General features: G+C 39.4%; 1 protein-coding gene across 1 annotated transcript in view; it reads left to right on the forward strand.

Annotated features, from left to right (window-relative positions):
- The first annotated feature begins 12 nt into the window (after positions 1-12).
- The window catches only part of LOC119581861 (cytochrome P450 3A41-like), a 7,050-nt gene continuing 6,841 nt past the window's right edge, over positions 13-221 (forward strand). Inside the window, exon 1 of the mRNA XM_037930004.1 lies at positions 13-146. The gene's annotated coding sequence lies outside the window, so the exon portion shown is untranslated. The remainder of the gene's footprint in view (positions 147-221) is intronic.

Below are 221 nucleotides of genomic sequence, written 5' to 3' on the forward strand. Positions count from 1 at the left end.
GTCACTCAAACTGATTCATAAGTACAACAACCATCTAAATAACGTTGCCGGCGGTTAAAACGACATACATACATCCGAAACCTGAAATTGTCTTCTGTGCACTGTCGAGGAAGGACCTGCTGAAGAACTGCATTCATTTTGTTCAGGTAAGAGGTTCCTTAATCTAAACATTGACACATTGGTTAATCATCAATGAACAAGTGGTTTTTTGTGTGTGCTCA

Source organism: Penaeus monodon, chromosome 15 (genome assembly GCF_015228065.2).
Source record: "Penaeus monodon isolate SGIC_2016 chromosome 15, NSTDA_Pmon_1, whole genome shotgun sequence".
In the NCBI taxonomy this organism is placed as follows: domain Eukaryota; kingdom Metazoa; phylum Arthropoda; class Malacostraca; order Decapoda; family Penaeidae; genus Penaeus; species Penaeus monodon.